An 18,245-nucleotide genomic window follows, 5' to 3' on the forward strand; every position below is an offset into this window, starting at 1 on the left:
ATGCTCACAAGGGCTTCCTGGTTCCATGTTCTCATCTTAGAAATCATCTTCCTATGAAGGCACTTGAGTCCCAGCTCTGCCCCTGATGGGCTGTGTGGCCTTGGGAAAGTCACTGCCCCCCATTTTAGTGTTCAGTTACACCACACATGAAAAGAGAGAACTGGACCAAGCGATTTTTAAACCCAAATTGAATTCACGTATGTGCCATTGGTTTGCAGGTCCACAGGCAGGCATGAGGCAGCACTAATTTTAAAAGCATTTAAAAATGATGAGTAGGCTCTCCAGTTATTTCCGTGTTAAAATAGCTTCTGGAAAAAAAAAATATGTCTATTTGCAGCCTTTTTTTCTTTTCCATCTCTACCTTTTGAAAACTACAGAAGTGGCATCATCTAAAAATGTGCTAAGCCAGCTGCCTGAATACGAAGGCGCTGAAGTTTTCAGAGACTGGCCTTTGTGAGTGCTCTAGGCTCTGTGACATACGGCTAAGTAGGCAAGTCTCCCCATCCATGCTGCTCCAGGGACACTGCCCTGCTCAGACCCTTCCAAGGCTCACTGCCTTCAGAGCAGGGTCCCTGCTCTGGTATATGAGGCTTCCTGGACCAGATCCTGCAATATCACCTAACACCAAGCGTAGTGAGCCCACTGCAGCCCCCAGACAATGCATACTCTGGTATCACCAGACTCCTGGAGATGCTGGACCCTCCACTTGGGCCACTGTCTACCCCCAGATGACACTTGCTCCTGCTCAGGATCACCACAACACCCTTGTGCCTTCCCAAGTGGTAGTACCAAGGACTATGCTCAGCATTCTAAGCCTACTCTGAGCAGAATGGAGCAAGGCCTCCTCCTATAGCCTGGACCCCCATGCTCCTGTTAATATGCCCCAAAGTCCCCACAGGAAACCCAGAGCTCACCCACTCCCCTAAGGCTTATTAAGTGGCCCTCTGTGAACGAAGCTTGTGTAGTCCTGCTTCTCTGCACTTTTGTTCAAATAATAATAATAACAGCAAGCATTTATATAGATAGTGCTTGTGAGGTGCTAAGTGTATCCCTGTTCTACAGACTTTTCATACACCAATTTATTAGTCTTCACAATAACCCTATGAGGCAGGTGCTATTACTCCATTTCACAGAGAAAGAAACAGAGGCACTGAGAGTGAAACTCAATGGAAGTGACACCACTGGGAAGGGACAGAGCCAAGTCCCAACTCAAAAGTTACACTCCAGGGATCTGAATCCCGCTAACAACCACCAATGAGCTCAAGAGCAAACCTCCCTTCAGTCGAGCCTTCCGATGAGGCTGCAGCCCTGATCACCACACGAACTGCAGCCTAGTGAGAGGTCTGGAGCCAGAGGCACCCCGTTAATGCAAACCTGGGTTTCTCACCTATGGGAACTACAAGATGATTAACGTGTTGTTTTTAAATGTAAAACTTTAGCTCATGAGTTGGTACCCTTAATGACTGTGATTCTGCACCTTTATAAACAGCAGGGACTAGGCCACCACATGTGCAATGCAGAGCCTCCGTGTTGATTCTGTCTCCACAGGTAGCTCCTGGCTGCATCCTCTCTCGTTCTCTGATTGCTCCACTCTGGTGGTCCTCAGGGTGTGCCTACACCTGTGCTCTACCCACCTTGTGAACCCTACTTCCTCTTAATGCTTGAGGGAAACAGTGTACCTTAAGCCCTGCTTCTCAACCCATAATGTGCACACAGATCACCTGTGGAACTTGGTAAATGCAGGTTGTGATTTAGGAGGTTGGGGTGTGACTTGACATGCTGCATTTCCAACAAGCTTCAGGGGACGCTGCTGGTCTGTGGGTCACACTGTGGACAGCAATGCCACAGGCATTAAAAGCATATGCTTTGACCTGGACAGACCATGGTTCAAATTCCAATTCTGTCAAATCCTGGCTAGGAGTCCTCAACCTCTGAGAGGTGGAGAAACGGGAACCCTCTTGCACTGTTGGTGGGAATGCAAACTGGTGCAGCCACTCTGGAAAACAGTATGGAGATTCCTCAAAATATTAAAAATAGAACTATCCTATGATCCAGCAAAAGCACTGCTAGGAATTTACCCAAGAGATACAGGAGTGCTGACGCATAGGGGCATATGTACCCCAATGTTTATAGCAGCACTTTCAACAATAGCCAAATTATGGAAGAGCCTAAATGTCCATCAACTGACAAATGGATAAAGAAGATGTGGTTTATATATACAATGGAATACTACTTGGCAATGAGAAAGAATGAAATCTGGCCATTTGCAGCAACATGGATGGAACTGGAGGGTATTACGCCAAGTGAAATAAGCCAGGCAGAGAAAGACAGATACTGTATGTTTTCACTCATATGTGGACCTTGAGAAATTTAACAGAAGACCATGGGGGAGGAGAAGGGGGAAAAAAAGTTACAGAGAGGGAGGGAGGCAAACCATAAGAGACTCTCAAATACTGAGAACAAACTGAGGGTTGATGGGGGGGTGGGGGAGAGGGGAAAGTGGGTGATGGGCATTGAGGAGGGCACTTGTTGGGATGAGCCCTGGGTGTGGTATGGAAACCAATTTGCCAATAAATTATATTTATAAAAATAAAACAAGGAAAACAGTAAAAATAAATAAAATAAAATATTTTTTTAAAAAAGACCTACCCAAAGTCACATAATAAATGACAGTTATGTGGAACCCCAAACAGAACCCTGTGTTCTGACTTCCAGGGCAGAGTCTTGAAACTGCAGCTAACCCCACCCTCCTGAGCTCTGGGCCTGGACATGTCTGGGTGTGTGCATGCATAACCCTTGGGTGCTTGCATACAAGTCTACACATGTGATCGTATGTGCCTGCAGACATGCACAAATGTGTACGTCAATGTGTCTAAACATCAGCACGTGTGCCAGTGGATTTGTGAGAGTTCTCCATTCATTTCCTCCCTCCCTCCCCCTTTTTTAACGCAGCTCCTACTACGTGTCAGGTCTCTGCTGCCACAATACCAACAGTCTAGGAGGGAGGCAGCCATTAAACAAATAAACACAAATAAAAATGTAATTTGTGTGTGCATCTGTGTATAACAGCCCCAAGGGCTGAGTGCTATTATTCTTGCCATTTCATTGGGGAAACTGAGGCACCAAGAGGTTAAGTAACTTGCTCAGAGTCACAAAGCGATGCTTAATGCATGAAAAGGTATGTATCGGCAAGCGTGCCCATATGAGTGCGACATGCACTTATGCTCGTATTTGTGTGTGAAGGATTCTTTTCCACAGACATCCTCACATATTCCATAAACAAGATTTCCTGGTACCACAACACAGCATCCCAAAAACACACACATGCACACACACTTTCTTTTCTTAGATGTTCATATTTTCAGTCATTTCCTAAAATTCTGTAGAGAAATAGGAGTGAAAGTCAGGGCCCACAGAGCTGAGTCGATCCAGATAAGCCCATACCATCTGGTTCCCTGGAGCAAGCCATGGCAGGAGCACTTTCACAGTTCATCATCCGTTATGAGGCTAAAATAGTCCTTCCCCTCCCAGCAAGTTAAATAAATTTCCCAAGCTATGAAGGGTCAGTCTGTCCACACCCCTACGGGGAACACACTATACAAGATATCTGGCTAGGTCGCCTTCCCCATCTTACCATGTCTCTAAAAATGGAGACACTGGTGCAAATACCTTGAATTTTTTTTACTCTTTTTTTAAGCACAAGATACCAACAGAAAGGATACAAGTCGTAAGTATATAGCTCAAGGACGAATCCTCACGATTATGTAAACAGACTTATGTAAACAGCACCATACCAGACCTCTGAAGCCCCTTAAGACTCCTCACTACCCACCCTCAAGCAGGGTAACCACAATTCAGAGTTTTGTTTTTATATATATATATATATATATATATATATATATATATATATATATATATGAAATTTATTGACAAATTGGTTTCCATACAACACCCAGTGCTCATCCCAAAAGGTGCCCTCCTCAATACCCATCACCCACCCTCTCCTCCCTCCCACCCCCCATCAACCCTCAGTTTGTTCTCAGTTTTTAACAGTCTCTTATGCTTTGGCTCTCTCCCACTCTAACCTCTTTTTTTTTTTTTTTCCCGTCCCCTCCCCCATGGGTTCCTGTTAAGTTTCTCAGGATCCACATAAGAGTTATGGAAAGAGCCTAAATGTCCATCAACTGATGCATGGATAAAGAAATTGTGGTTTATATACACAATGGAGTACTACGTGGCAATGAGAAAAAATGAAATATGGCCTTTTGTAGCAACGTGGATGGAACTGGAGAGTGTGATGCTAAGTGAAATAAGCCATACAGAGAAAGACAATTCAGAGTTTTTACCACCACAGATTGGTTTTGCCTGTTTATGTGCTTTAAGTCAATGGAATCATCTAGAATGTTCTGGCTTCTGGTTGTGTCTGGCTTCTCTCAACCTGGGGTTTGTGAGATTCACCCATATTATTGCATGCGGTTATAAACTGCTGGGTCTTCTATGCTGCATAATACTCCACCGTGTAAGAATATTCTGCGATCATTCACGTAGTCTACTGTGGACGGACATTTGAACTATTTCCAGTTTTGTGCTTTTATGAAAAGTGCCACTATGGACATTCTTCTACGTGTCTTTGGGTGAACAGATGAACGTGTTCCTCTTGAGTGAGCACCTGGGAGCTGCATTCTTGGGTCATAGAGCTTCAGACACTGAGAAATGGTTTTCCAAAGTGGCTGTGCTAATTCACACAACAACGTGTGAGGGCACCGTTCCTCCACATTCTTGCCACCTTGGTACTTTCTGTCTTTTCCGTTTTCTACCTTTGGTGGTGGTGGTGGGGAGTAGTTAATACATTTCAAAATGCTTCCTCACCCCTTCTCCTGCCATCTGGCTCACGTTGCCATCCCTGGCAATTGTTAATGAGGCCAGCAGGACGCTTAGAACCAGCACTGCCCCGCATTTATGTACCGCACAGATATAGCCTCTAGCCACGACCCCCGTGCCCCTGAGGGCCACTCTAGCATAGGACACAGCCAGAAGCAGCCCAGATCAACCTCCAAGGCCTGTGCTGTTACAGAACACTCTATTTAAGGTTTTCTCAAGGGGGCTTCCAAGAAACGATCCCTCACAAAGCAAAGCCAGACTTCCTCAAGGCGCTCCTTCCCCATCTCCAAAGCCAACAGTCGTTCACACGGCCCACTTCCCCATCCTCGCCCCGCCTGACACACCTCCCCCTCAAGCACCCCAGCTCCCCCCACATTCCTGGGAGCCACCCTCCCAATGGCTCAGTGCCCCTGGGTGCTTGTACAGACTGTGCCACGAGGCGCACAGGTGCATCTGAGCTGAGGGCTCCTGGGCTGGATTTGTGTTTACCTGAACCACCAACCTCATCTTGTTCATTCCACCCCGGTCCCACGTAACACACATTCACAGAAAATTAGAGCTACTCAACATGTTCCCAGCTCCTTCACTAGTTCACTTTTCTTCTCTAAACTGTAAATTCTAAAATCAACAACAAAAACTTTACCAAGCTCCTATATAATCAGCACTGGCCAGGCTGGTAACCTTCTACCCACTTAACCAGTCCGCTCAACCAGACTACACTTACTTAACTAGTCTAACTAAACCAAACTAGTTAACTAAGCTACACCTATTTCTGGCTTTCTTAACCTGCAAGGAAGGGAGTAATACTCCCATTTTACAGAGATAGAAAGCAAGCCCAAGAGAGGCTAAGTAGTTTGGTCAAGGCCACACAACAAGAACAAGGCAGAAGGAGGAGTCACGCACAGACCATAGGCCTGCCACTCACTCTCACCTGAGCCCCTTGCGCTCCACACCGTCCAAGGAGGATGCCAGGCCCAGCATGGGCAACCACCTCACTCACACCTGGACTTTTGTTCCTCATCAGAGCCAGGGGCTTTGGGTATTTGAGACACAGAGAAATCGGCTGTCTGGACCACATGAAGGCCTTTTAATGTTAATGAGATGTGAATCAAGGAGGCTTAAATGGCCCAGCTGTTCCCTGGCACACTGGGCTGGAGGTCTAACGGAGGGGGCTGGGAAGGGATCACACACCTTCGGTGAGCTGGTAACTGCCAGGAGGCATCTACTGTTTTTGTTATTTGAGGGGGAACATTTCTTGGCACATTTTAAAAACAAGATAGTTCCAATATCATCTTTTCAATTTCAACCCCTAACATAATTTGATTTGTATTAGATAAAATAGCTGACTGGCTCCTTGCTGATATCTCTGATGCCGCATTGACTCCTGGGTTCACCACACACCCTAGGTGGATGACCTTGGGCAGGCTGTTTTATCTTCCCGAAAATCAGTTTTCTTCATCTGTAAGATGGATACTTTAATAGCACCTCATGCAACTGTCATTTGCCATGGACCAAACACTGTAATAAAAAGTCAGGGTATAAATACATTTTATTTACTTATTTCTCCCTGCATCACTCTGAGGAACTTCTAAAGACAAAATTGAGGTTCAGGAAAGCTGGATGATTTGTCCAAGGTCATCCAGTCATGAAACTTGAAGACCATAATCTGAGCCCAGGTCTGTCTTCTCATGTCATTACCCTTATAACCCATCCGACTACCAGCATCTGTTTACTGTCGCCAGTGGTGGGCTGGAACCCTGCTCAGAACCACTGACCACCATCTCCAAGGGTCCCTTAGCATTGGTGCTATGTGGGGGAGGGGAGCTCTGGCTTGTTGGACAGACCAGTGTCCTTCCTAGAGACTCAAATAGGAGGTGGAGGAAACCAATCCATTGGCTACAGATATAACCTAAAAGGTCTCTCAGAGACACCCATTCAGACTCTCATTCACAGACACAAAAAACGGCTCAGGGAGGACAAATGACCTACCCAAGAGCACACAGTGAAAGAGGCTGAAGGGGGCCAGAACCAGGCTCCTGACCCTCCAGAAACTAAGAACCCTGCAGCATTTTGGAAAGGTCTCGCATCTGGCTCTCTGGCTTCTCACATCTTGATGACAGGGTTAGCTTTCTTGTTTTGTTTTGTTTTTTTTTTAATGTTTATTTATTTTTGAAGGAGAGAGGGACAGAGTGTGAGTGGAGGGCGGGGGGTGGGGAGGGCAGAGAGAGAGGGAGACACAGAATCGGAAGCAGGCTCCAGGCTCTGAGCTGTCAGCACAGAGCCCGACGCGGGGCTCGAACCCACAAACCGCGAGATCATGACCTGAGCTGAAGTCGGACGCTCAACTGACTGAGCCACCCAGACGCCCCCAGGGTTAGCTTTCATTTAGCAACAAACAAATGTGTTTGAGGGCTCTCCCACACTCCCCAGCAAAGACCCAGGCCCTATAGAAGATACTGAGTTCAAGGTGGCTGAGAGTGGGAGAGGGGTGCTGTTTTAAAGAAAATCCTTACATTTCCAACCCACTGCTGTTCCCTCCCCCAACCCAGAAACTTCCTGCACCATCTTCATTGTTTCCATCCCATTTAGAGAGAGGGAACGTTTCCAGGGATTCAATTTCTCTCATAATAGTTGGAAGGAAACAAAACTATATGCTGTAAACATTCACCGCATTGTATGAAAAATATCTTTACTACAGGGGAGGTGTGGTAAACGCAGACCAAGATACCCCACCCCCAAGCCCGTTCCCTAACGCCTCTATGCCTGCGCCCTCAAATATTTAAACATCTCACAGCCAGGAATGCAGAGCTTTAAAGTGAATATATTTTTAGCCACTGGAATGCAAAATGAAGATCTGTGAGGTGTAAGTACCAACTCCTTCTCAGCGGTTTTCTCTCAATGAAAACAAGAGAGGCTCGTCCATTTTTCTAAGCACGTGTGTAGGACTGATGAGGGAAGGCTCATTAGTTCAGTCTGACATATACTCAATTCTCTCCATACACATAAGATGGGTTTTTTCCCCCTCCTTGCATTTTATTCTCCAGCTGCGAAATGATATTAAATTTCATCAGATTTGAACAAAATCTATGGTCTTGAAACAGTTTCCTTCAAGGCCCCCTCATATTTATTCAGAATTCATGAATCATGTTCCGATAACACAACCATAATTATTTTTAAAGTGTGATGTTTGTGGCTTTAATAGGAAATGCTTGCAAAAGGCCTTTTCTCTTTGATTGTTTGTAATCTTAGCAGTAATCACTGCCGGTCCCTTCTCGGCACCACGGCCAGAGAAACACAATTTCATTTTAATATGAATCGCGAGCTCTTCACCCAGGTTTTAATTAAAGCAATAAAAGCCGTGTCTTCTCTGCCCTTTACCATGTACACAGATTCAGAGGCCAGAATCTTAGATTTGAACAGTGACAGGAGGGAGGCCTGCCTCAGGTGCATTTACTATCTGTGCATTTACTCCCAGCACATTGTTTGGTTGGTTGGTTCAAAAACACTCAACCACCTCCCTGTCTCTCTGCTCTGCAGTTTTCTCATCTGTAACATGGGATAGCAACAGTAGCTACCTGATAGAGTTCATGGAAAACAGGCTGGGAGAGATAACAGAGGTGAAGGAAACGGAGCAGACAGAACCCGGAACTCAGAGCTCTGGGCTTTCCCCCCATTCTGGGCATCCTACACCATCCCTTGCTGGAAGGAGGCTGTAGGCGTGACTGAGACCAGCTCTGGTCTTCTGGGTTCCTGGTTATACCATCGGCCCGCTCTAGGCCTATGCTTGATATAAGTGGTAAGTGAAACAGACCAGGCATCCCTGGGGATCTACGAAGGAAGCTGGCCGCACACACACACACTGGTGTGCAGACCCAACGGCAAGAATCGGCTTCACTCAAAGTCCTTGCGTGTCTGTTGTGTGCCGGGTGTGGTGCGAGGCACCGCAAGGCCTCATTTGGTAGCGTGGGAATCTTGGCCTTTAAGACAGAATTCCACCACCGCACTGGCTCTGCTGGAACGTTAGGAAGGGGTGCAAAAGAAGCAGCGGCAGGCAGGGCCCACCCTGGACACTGCTCACACCTGGCAGTGTTGATGGTTGGTGGTGCTGACCGTGTTCCATGGGTCCTAGAGTTCCCCAGGGAGCACCTCAAACGTGAGCCCCCTGAACCTCTCACTTCGCAAATTGTCCCTGGACCCACTGGGATTCCTACTCTAAGAATAAAAAATTCCCTACCTCCCCAGAGCTTCTTAGAACATGCCTTCTGCTCACTTCCTGTCTCCTCTGTGGATGAGCTGTCCATCCCCCACTGCTCACACACGTCAGGCTGGAAGGCAGGCTTGACATCCTCCTCCCTCTCCACTGCCCCACCTGGACCACCATCCATGTTCCCCACAAATCCCACCCCACCCCACTCAGCTCCATCAGCATCCGGCCCCACGTGCTGCTGACACACCTCTGCTTGTCCCCCTACCCAACAGGCTCCCAGCCTTTGGCTCCGGGTGCCAGACGGCTTCCCATCAACCCCACCTCGGCTTCATCCTGGGTCCCTCCAGCTCAGACACCATGCTGATGCTGGGCTTGCTCCACTCAGTGTCAGCTGCCCACTCTCCAGACACACCCCGGACCCCAGCAATGCCCACAGCTGCTTCTCTCAGAATCATCACCCACTTTCCACTCCATGACTAAGATGTCCTCACTGCCCGCGTCCCCCTTACCCAGCTTAGAGTCCCCGGTCCTTCATTTCAGTCTCTCTTCTGCAAAAAAAAGCTTGAGTGTCCTTCTGGTACACCTGCCTGACAAATCCCCACTGTGGATCCACCCAACTGTCTGCACTCATAGCACCCGTGCCAAGAGCTCAGCCTCCCACAGGCCACACAAATATCCCAGACCTTCTCTGCCCCCTCAGACCTCTGGCACCCTGACTCAGCAGGTGACCTGCCCACCAATCTCTTGGAGAAGACAGATGTTTTCAGGTGCAGCATCCTCTCTTCTGTGCAACCCTCTACAGAGACACACATTCTTTCCCACTTTGTCCCCACTCTTGGCTAAGGCCACGGCTTCCACCTCTTGGCAGGACCCGGCCCCTCCCACCTTCTCCCAAAACTTAAACCATCAATTAACTCTTCCCTCTCCTGAATGCCAAACTTTACCCTCTCTCTTGGATGCCTTCCATTGGCAATGAAACATTCTAAAGACTCTCTTGTCTTCAAAAAAACAAAAAGTCCCTCCTTGGGAATGCAAGTTGGTACAGCCACTCTGGGAAATAGTATAGAGGTTCCTCAAAAAGCTAAAAATAGAACTACCCTACGACCCAGCAATTGCACTACTAGGCATTTATCCACAGGATACAGGTGTGCTGTTTCGAAGGGACATATGCAACCCCATGTTTATAGCAGCACTATCAACAATAGCCAAAGTATGGAAAGAGCCCAAATGTCCATCGATGGATGAATGGATAAAGAAGATGTGGTCTATATATACAATGCAATATTACTCAGCAATCAAAAAGAATGAAATCTTTCCATTTGCAACTACGTGGATGGAACCGGAGGGTATTATGCTAAGTGAAATTAGTCAGTCAGAGAAAGACAAAAATCATATGATTTCACTCGTATGAGGACTTTAAGAGACTTCACTCATATGAGGACTTTAAGAGACAAAACAGAGGAACATAAGGAAAGGGAAACAAAAAGAATATAAAAACAGGGAGGGGGACAAAACAGAAGAGACTCATAAATATGGAGAACAAACTGAGGGTTGCTGGAGGGGTGGTGGGGGGGGGGATGGGCTAAATGGGTAAGGGACACTGGGGAATCTACTCCTGAAATCACTGTTGCACTATATGCTAACTAATTTGGATGTAAATTTTAAAAAATAAAAAATAAAACAAGTTTAAAAAAAAGTCGCTCCTTTGGAGTCCTCATCCCATCGCCCTAACAGCCCTTGCCCTGGTCCTGCACAGCCAGACTTCACATAAAAGCTGTCTACACACACTGTTTACATCCTTAATGCAGGCTCCCTTCTTCATCTACCCTGGGACCTGCATGAAGCCCACTACACATCAAAGCTGCCTTTTCTGAGATCCAGGATGACTTCTTGTTCTTAAAACTATTGGACGCATTTCAACTTTTATCCCAACCAATCCCTCAGAATCATTTGACCCTCTCCTTCTTGTTTACATTTTATTCAACTTTTTGAAATAATCATCCCTACAGTTAAAAACCCCTAAAATCTAAAAAGGTACAATGAAAAGTCTTTCCATCCCTGTCCACCTGCCCAATTTGCATCACACACACACACACACACACACACACACACACACACACAAATGTGAACATACACATATAGGTACACACACAATGTACAAAGCCACTGTTATTAGCTTCCAGAGTTACTTTAATCATATACAAGCACCTAGAAACACATTCTCAGTACCCTTTTTCACAAATGGTAACATACTGTACTTACTACTGGCCACCTTGCTTTTTTCAGTAAATAATGTATCTAAAGAACTTCTGTATCTATTCACTTTCTTCTTTCTTTATAGCCATACAGTATTCCACTTGATAGATGTACGTAATTTATTGAACTACTCTCACATTGTTGCATATTTGGGTTGTTGCCAATATTTTGCCATTATGCCAATACCAAAAATGAGTAATCTTGAGGCCATCACTTCTCATATAAGCAAATATATCTGTGGGAAATACTTGCAAAAGGGAAATTGCCGGGTTAAAGGTCAATGCATTTGTAATCTTGATAGATGTTGCCAATTTGCTCTCCATAGGGTTACACCAATTTACTCTGCCTTCAAGCAATGTACAAAGTGCCTCTTTCCCCACAGGGCTACAACAGAGTATATTACCAAACCTTTGGACTTTTGTCAAAGAGGTGGAAAATGGTAGTTTTGTTTCTCTTACGAATTTTAGCATCTTTTCATAAATGTGAGGTCCATTTGCATTTCCTGTTCTGTAAACTATTGGTTCATATCTCCCACTTGTTTTTCTGCCAGGGTTTTGAATTGATTCCTGGGAACTCTATATATTTATATTGTGAGTTGAAAATAATTTTGCCCAATTTTTCATTTGTCTTTTGACTTTTTTAGCCATACAAAAGTTATTTCACATTTTTATATGTGGTCAAATATTTAAGTCTTTTCTTCTAAGACGTTGAGTCATAGAAATGTCTTTCCCACTCCAAAGCTATAAAATATACCTTAAAGGCTTTTTTTCTGGTGCCTTTATGGTTTCCATGAGTACATATAAATCTTTGATTTATTTAAAAGTTATCCTTTGACAGGGAAGAAGCTGTGGATCCAACATCGTTTTTCCCCAGATTCCTGACCTCCATCTCAGAACACTGTGTGTGCCCTAGGCTTCTAAGCCTCCATGTTCTCCTCCTGTTTCTCTGGTCTACTTCTCAACCTATTTCACAGTCTTCTCCTCCGCTCTGCTTTCAAATATTGGAGCTCAACATTTAAGACTCATTGGTCCTCTACTCTTCTCTGTGGTTCTCACTATTCTCTTTCTGTCTTTGCAAATTTGATCCTCACCATGGGCTAAGAACTTCCAAGTTCACTTCCCTAGAAGTTCCAGACTTGCACAGCCTTGGACATCTCCCCTGGGAGGAGTGTCTCAAAAGTAACATGTCCAAGTCTGACCCTGTGAAACCTGCACCTCCCCAGGCCTTCTCCCACTCACAAAAATGACACCACCATCTGGAAAGTGCACTATGCTAGAAGCCTGGGAGACATCCTTTACTCCTTCATTTCTCTCTCCCTCTAGATCCATCCATTGTCAAGATGTACCAACTTTATTTCCAAAACAGATCCCAGATCCATCCACTTATTTCCATCTCCTCTGCTTCTACCACCATAGAGGACAACACCATCCTTCATTTCCCCTCCCATGTCTTTCTGTATCCACTCTTGCCATTGAGAGCTGTTAAAACCACTATTTGATCATGTTATTCAATATCAATCTCTCTTTCTCACTAACAAAGCCCAGTGACTTGCTTTGACTAATAGAATGTGATGAATGTAGTCATGTGCCAATTCTCTCCTCTCTCCTTTCCCTCCCTCTCTTTCTCTCTCTCTCTGTGTCACACACACACACACACACACACACACACACACACACACACACAATGTCCTTTCAATAATTCTTAGCATAAAGTCAGAAATCTTCAGCAGAAGTCATATTTACAGTCATGAGAGTGGAAAATTCTACCTACAGCCAGGAAGGGTGGACTGAGGAGGTGACATTTTCAGCACCCCTGGAAGAACAAATAGGCATTTGTTGGGTGAAAATGGCTAGGAGATTCCTATCAGAATCCATGCATACAAAGGCATAGAGCTATAAATGAGCATGAGAGGTGACCAGAGATTTGTCTGTGTAACCAAAGCATTATTTATGATAAGAAAACCATGGAAATAAGTCCCAGCTAGTTTTATGAAACACTGGTAGTTTATATACTATCTTAGGTTAGATTCCCTTGAAGTAGAGACTGAGATGGGGATTCCTATGACACTGGCATTCCTTTTGAGAAGTGACTCAGAGGGGACGGGAGGGAAGCAGGACAGAGCAGGGGAAGGAGCTAGGCAAGGAGGCCATACCGGCTGAAGGTCCGTGGGGAGTTGTAGAAACTGCTCCCTGCTTGAGATGAGGACCTTCCTGGTCTTCTAGGCCATCCCCCACACCCCTCCCCGTTCACAGCTCCCATCTGGCAGAGGCCAATTCTCCAGAGAAGGGGCAGCTGTGAATAGTTACCAGCCAGCATTCACAACAGCTGGGTGAGGGGTGCCCCAGCCTGGTGACGGGAATCCACAACACTCACACTAGGTACTTATAACACCCTCGGAGGCAGAAGTTCTCCCATTTGACAGAAAGCTGACATAGCTTGCATAGGGTTAGAGTGGGCATCTGGCTGGGATGTCCAAGAGCTGGCTTTGAATCTAGGTCTGCTGAGCCCACGGCCCAGTTCTTTTCCTCTTCACCCTCATCCCAGGAAGAGGGAGACTCTTCCCAGCATCACATAACCAGGAAACATCATCCTTGTAACTCCTGACCAGGGTCTGCTCTCAACAGGGAGAAAAGCTGATCTCTACCAGGCCTTCCCCTCCCAGAAGCTGCTGATGAGCCAGAGCCATGCCTGAGAAGTGCATCTCAATCTCAGACCACCCAGGCAGGTCTGGTGCAAAAGAAACACAGGGTCCAGGGAGGGGGAAAGGGGATACTGTATGAAAGCTAAGGCAGCCAGGCAGGAGTTTTGTGGAAACTTGCAAAAACCAAACAACAAAGGATGCATTTGCAAAAGAAACTTCGAGCCCCTAAGAGCTGGTTTGAAAATTTTTAAAGGGGGCACAGCTGGCTGATATATACCCCATAGGAACCTGTGTCTCCAATCAAGTTTCTAAATAAAGAAGATGGTGTTTCAGGAGAAGGTTACATTAAAGAGCAGGTTTTTTAACATGACGAAATTGTACGTTCAGAAAGCAAATGTCTCCCAGAAATGGCTTCCTGCCTATATCCAGAGCTTTGCAAATAAGTGCCCAATAAACATTTGCTGAATAGGTGAAACTTACATTTAACTGTATTTATAAAATGCATTTTATGCCATTTAGAGTGTTTGTACTCTGAATCCGCTATTGGCGAGGAGACCCTCATTTTGCCCACATGTTTATGTCAGTCTCCCCATGACTAGGACCATATAATTCCTGCAGTTGGTGAGTACCATACCATGACAGGGTGTTCATGTACATATGTGAGTGTGTGGGTTCAGGCAAGCACTCCAGGGAAAAGACTGGATGAAAAAGTTAAGAAGTAGGGGTCCTGGAGCCCCACCAAGCCACTGCGGGCTGCATGTCCTGAAGGGGCCTGCTGTTCTCCAGTAAAATCAGCACGAGCAACATACCATGTTCCCTGTAGGTGGTAGTTTGTTAAAAGACCACGATACTTTTCAGCTCCTCCCATCAAACAGGTGGGATCTATTTCATCATTCCTTGAGTCTAGACTGGCTTTCTGACTTGCTTTGACCAATAGAATGTGCTAGAAGTAGTCATGTGCCAGTTCTAAGCCTAGACCTCAAAAGGTCTGGCAGCTTCTGCTCTTGCTGCTCTGGGAACCCTTCTCCAACCACATGAACAACCTCAGGCTAGCCTGCCAGGGGGTGTGGAAGAGAAGTGAGTCTCCATACCAACCAGCCCACAGCTGACCTGGCGGCTTACAGCTGCCACCTACATGGGTCCTAGCCATGACCGGAAGAGCCATCCAGCTGAACCCAACCACCTGCCAACCCCTGGAACTATGAGCTAGACAAATGTTTGTTATTTTAAGATGCTGAGATTTTACCTGCTTCTTTTTTAAAAATTTTTTAATGTTTATTTATTTTTGAGAGAGAAAGAGAGAGACAGACAGATAGAGCATGAGCAGGGGAGGGGCAGAGAGAGAGGGAAACACAGAATCTGAAACAGACTCCAGGCTCTGAGCTGTCAGCACAGAGCCTGACGTGGGGCTTGAATCCACGAACTGCGAGATCATGACCTGAGCCAAAGTCGGACGCTCAACTGGAGGCACCCCAGTTTTGACATGTTTCTTATGCAGCAAAAGCCAACTGGCACAGTGTAAGAGTCTAGACTATAATTGCTAATCTGTTCACATCCAGGTTGGCTCATGGCACCAGGGGTACTTAGTTAATCACGGGGAATCCTGATGTTTTCTTTATAAAGTGCTAAGTTAAGGAGACTCTGAGTGACAGCACACGAGACTTAAAGGGATCCTTGGGGAATCCAACTACCTCATTTCACTGTCAGGGAAATTTAAGTCCAGAAAAGAGAAGGGGCCACATTTACCCATTACGCAAACCTTTCCTGAGTGCCTTCTACGTGCCAGGCTTTGTAACACATTGGGGGACACAACAGTGAACGACAGACTGGATCCTGCCCTCACGGAGGGCACAGTCTAATGTGGAAATCAGATGTTTACCAAGTTGTCACACAGATAAGATAAGCAGGCCATCACAAACAATGACAAATGCTATGAATTAACAGCACATGGTGCCACGAGAGAGAATCAAGGGGACGGGACCTAATCTGGATTTCAGGGTCACCAACAGCTTTCTGAGAAAGTGACATTTAGGCTGAAGCAAGTCGGTGGCAGGCGTTGAGTGGGAACGGAGTGTTCCACAGACACAGCAAAGTGATGTGTGGAGCTTTGAGCCCCAGCTGTCCCACTCCCTGGATGAGCCAGTCAATATCCTGAGGCTCAGCTTCCTCATCTATAAAATGGGATTAATGGCAACCTAGTAGTTCTCAAGACTGTTGTGAAATAACCAAGGAAAAGGCTTTGCAACCGTGAGATGCTGGGTAGGCAGGTGAGGGCGCAGCTGTTAACAGCTTGTTGGGGCACTAATTTGCCCTGTGTCTCCTCTCCAAAGGACTGCACTCCCCTCCCAAGGCTGGAGCAGACACGGAGCCCCACCTTCCGTTCTCACGGGGGTATAGCGCCAACACTCTCCATCAGGGTTTAAGCCACACCGATCCCACCATGCTATGGCTCTGAGAGCCAGGGCTCAGCGTGTTAGCAAGATGCACCTGAAACACTGTGAAAGGGCTCAGATAAGATGTTCAGGAGGAAGCTCTGCTCTTTTGAGACAACCACGTTTCCAAGCTGATTATGGACAATTAAATGACTTCAGTGGTCTCTTCCAAAATGAGCATTTCCAGGACCTGGAGTCTTGCCCAGCAGAGTGTCTTTTAGCTTGGCACGAGTCAGTGCAATAGAAAAGCTCTGCAGCAGCACTGTGATGCTCATGTGGTCACAGGCCAAAGAAGGGGCATGGCATGGTGGCCCCAGCATGCACACCTGCCATGGCAGGGGAGGGGGTTGCAGCACCCTGCAGCGGAGCTGAGAGTATCTTCCCTTACTGGCAGTGCGCCCCTAAGGGCAACAGGTCCATGCCTTACTCATCTGAGTCTGCCACTGGGCCTGTCACATAGGAGGGCACATAAATGTTTGTGAACTAATAGCATTCTGGCTCCCCAGCTAGAAAATGTGGGCCCAGCCACCCAATTTGGACTGCCACAACCATCACTGCTGCACAGAGGATGGAGGTCAGCTCCAGGGACAGGCTTGTCCTTCAGCTTGCCAAGTTCCTCTGCACCCTGAGCTGCTGCCACACTGCAGGCACCACTGCCTTAAGGAACCATCCTCCAGGTTGCCACAGTCTGCAGTGAGGACCCTCCCCAGCATCCCAGTCTGCAGTGAGGACCCTCCCCTGTATCCCAGTCTGCAGTGAGGAACCTCCCCAGCATCCCAGCCTGCAGTGAGGACCTCCCCAGAATCCAATCTTGCAGTGAATACCCTGCCTGGTGTCCCAGCCTGCAGTGAGGACCCTCCCTAGCATCCCAGTCTACAATGAGACCCCCCAACATTACAGTCTGCAGTGAGACCCTCCCCTTATCCCAGTCTGTAGTGAAGACCCTCCCCTGAATCCCAGTCTGCAGTGGGGACCCACCCCAGCATCCCACTCTGCAATGAAGACCCTCCCCAGCATCCCAGCCTGTAGTGAGGATCCTCCCCAGCATCCCAATCTGTGAATACTCTGCCTGGTATCCCAGCCTGCAATGAGGACCCACCCTAGCATCCCAGTTTACAATGAGGACCCCCCCCATAACATTTTAATCTGTAGTGAGGACCCTACCCTGTACTCCAGCCTACAGTGAGGACCCTCCCCAACATCCCAGCCTGCAGTGAGGACCCTCCCTCGCATCCCAGTCTACAATGAGGACCACCCCCCCAACATTCCAATCTGTAGTGAGGACCCTCCCTGTATCCCAGTGTGCAGTGAGGACCCTCCCCAGCATCTCAGCCTGCAGTTAGAACCTCCCCAGCATTCCAGGCTGCAATGAGGATGCTCCCGGATGAAAGAAAATTTAACTTCTGGAGACCAGACTCAGTGGAAATTCATATTCTAGCTGGCATCTGGGACTCCCAGAGGGCTAGGGACCAGGACAGCCTTGCCTAAGGATGACTCCGTTTCCTTCAAGAGCAGGGAGGACTGCAGAGGAAGCCTCTGCTCTCCTCCCTGTGTACCACACCCCGCGATCCCCCCCAGTGGCACTAGACAACTCTAGGTGGGCAGGAGAACTCTGTGTGCCTTTTCATGGGTGTGTGTGCCTCCGTGCCAGTGTATGTCCCATGGGTGCTGCGTCGCGGCAAGAGGCCTCACTACAGTTAAAAATTTCTCCTCTGTGCACCGGGAATGTGGGTCACACCTTTTGAGTTTTACCAAGTTTTCAAAGGTGCTCACTTTAAGCCAACAGTAGCCAGGTCAGTGATCTATAGAAAATACTGTAGTCCCAGTT

The 18,245-nt window shown here is 47.0% G+C and overlaps 1 protein-coding gene across 14 annotated transcripts in view; it reads right to left on the reverse strand.

The window, feature by feature from the left end:
• The window catches only part of TOX2 (TOX high mobility group box family member 2), a 275,373-nt gene that overhangs the window by 66,446 nt on the left and 190,682 nt on the right, over positions 1-18,245 (reverse strand). The window lies entirely within an intron of this gene.

This window comes from Felis catus, chromosome A3 (assembly GCF_018350175.1).
Source record: "Felis catus isolate Fca126 chromosome A3, F.catus_Fca126_mat1.0, whole genome shotgun sequence".
Lineage (NCBI taxonomy): Eukaryota > Metazoa > Chordata > Mammalia > Carnivora > Felidae > Felis > Felis catus.